General features: G+C 49.4%; 1 protein-coding gene across 1 annotated transcript in view; it reads right to left on the bottom strand.

Annotated features, from left to right (window-relative positions):
• Positions 1 to 2,500, bottom strand: part of LOC134443101 (serine/threonine-protein kinase WNK1-like) — a 168,646-nt gene that overhangs the window by 106,928 nt on the left and 59,218 nt on the right. The gene's annotated exons all lie outside the window — the stretch shown is intronic.

Genomic DNA, 2,500 nt, shown 5'->3' with positions numbered 1-2,500 from the left:
GTGTGTGTGTGTGTGTGTGTGTGTGTGTGTGTGTGTGTGTGTGTGTGTGTGTGTGTGTGTGTGTGTGTGTGTGTGTGTGTGTGTGTGTGTGTCTCCGGACAGCATATCAGTTGCATACATCAAGGAGCTCTGTGTTCCATAAGATGATCGCACGACACAGCTGCACTGCTGAGAGGTGGGAGGGTGCAAAACTACACTGTGAACCAATCAGGTTGGAGTTCCAAACTGCTCCAGCCAATCAGATGGCTGCCCTGGCCTGAGCAGCCTGGGTCAAAGAAGCAGTCTGGGCAGACAGGTAAAGACTACAAGCAGAAGGTTGTACAGACACCCACACCCACACCCACACCCACACACCCCCTTCCCCACCCACACTCACACCCACACCCACACACACAAGCAGACGCGGGCGCGCACACACACAGCTACTGTAGCCGTGTAGCCAGTCACCCTTGCCATACAGACACAGGGGCTGCGGGTATAGTGGTAGTTATACGAAGGCAATGGTGTATGGGGGTGTGTGCCGTTGTATGCTTGACAAAGAGAGAGAGGGCGAGAGAGAGAGAGAGAGAGAGAGAGAGAGAGAGAGAGAGAGAGAGAGAGAGAAAGAGAGAGAGAGAGAGAGAGAGAGAGAGAGAGAGAGAGAGAGAGAGAGAGAGAGAGAAAGAGAGAGAGAGAGAGATATTAAGCAGAGATGGTACATTCTACTTTTGCTAACTTCACAAAGTCTGAGAGACACTGTGTGCTGGAAAAAGATACTAGTGATGACAATATAATTCTTCGGGCTGTAGAAAGCAAGAGAACCAAGAGAAGGGAGGAGGAGGAGGAGAAGGAGGAGGAGGACGACGAAGAACATGGAGAGGACGAAGTGGAGAAAGATTAGGAGGAAGAGGAGGAGGAAGAGGAAGAGGAAGAGGAGGAGGAGGAGGAGGAGGAGAAAAGGAGAAAAGGAGAGAAGAAGACATGACAAAAGAATAAGACAAGTGTGTGTGTGCGCATGTATGTGAATAAGACGAGTGTGTGTGCGCATGCATGTGTGCGTGTGTGTGGCTTTGAGTAGATAAAGAGAGTGGTTTAGCAGAGGGGGTGATCATCAGAACTGAATGGCCAAATTGGGCCAATTATGAGGTATTACACGCGCACACAGACACGCACGCGCGCGCGCACACACACACACACATAATTGGACCAATTATGAAATAGTGCTATTAGTCATCATCATCCCAGACTGTAGACCTGCCCCACTCACTTCCATGGCTCTCACACACACACACACACACACACACACACACACACACACACACACACACACACACACACACACACACACACACACACACACACACACACACACACACACACACACACACACACACACACACACACACACACACACACACACACACACACACTGGGAAGCTAAGCAGTCTTGTTCTCACACATCCTGTACAACGCACTAGCGTGCTTGCATGCGATGAGTGAGTTAGACAAGGGCGCGCGCAGGCGCGCGCACACACACGCACACACACACACGCACACACACATAAACACATAAACACACACTTTCTTACTCAAACACCTAACAAGTTAGAGGATGAGGGAGAGAAATGCACAACAAGTGACCATGTGGCAAGACAATGACCAGAGTGACAGAGGTGAGAAGTTGGTCTATCTTGGTGTGTGTGTGTGTGTGTGTGTGTGTGTGTGTGTGTGTGTGTGTGTGTGTGTGTGTGTGTGTGTGTGTGTGTGTGTGTGTGTGTGTGTGTGTGTGTGTGTGTGTGTGTGTGTGTGTGTGTGTCTCTCCAAGGTCACATTCATATTTCCTCTCATGTTACAAAACCTGCATGTTTTTCTCCCTCTCCTTCCCTCCCCTCACACACACACACGCGTGCGCGCACACACCCACATCCCTCAAGACGTGGACGAAGACAAATGTTCCTTTAAGGTGTACACACCTGACACACAAAGCACATTCTTCCGGAGAAAAGATCACACAAATACACTCACAATAACTCACATGGCATGCCTGACAATTGGGGACCCCGGCCTCTACAACGGGTAAATAAGGAGGGGCCCTAGGCCAGTGTTTCCCAACCTTTTTTGACTCGCGTACCCCCTAAGCCTTTTTGTTGTACCATGAGTACCCCCTATCTCATGCTCTCTATATATTCCTTTATCCCAGTATCTATTCAATTGTCATTATCACATTTTTCCGCGTACCCCCTGAGGTGTGCTCGCGTACCCCTAGTGGTACACGTACCCCTGGTTGGGAAACACTGCCCTAGGCAACTGCTGCCTAGTCAGCTTATCCCCAACACACACACACTTGACACACAAAGCAGATTCAAAGATCACACAAATGCACTCACATTCACATTCACACACTCCCAGAATACCTCACAGGGGCCTTGAACCAAACACCGTGATGTACAACGTGAAGGCACCTGTCAAAAGGCTGAAAAAATCTGAAAATCCCCATTAAACCTCTTTAAACTAATCCCAC

The sequence above is a fragment of the Engraulis encrasicolus genome, unplaced genomic scaffold, assembly GCF_034702125.1.
Source record: "Engraulis encrasicolus isolate BLACKSEA-1 unplaced genomic scaffold, IST_EnEncr_1.0 scaffold_28_np1212, whole genome shotgun sequence".
Classification (NCBI taxonomy): domain Eukaryota; kingdom Metazoa; phylum Chordata; class Actinopteri; order Clupeiformes; family Engraulidae; genus Engraulis; species Engraulis encrasicolus.
This window is presented reverse-complemented; position numbering and strand designations above follow the sequence as displayed.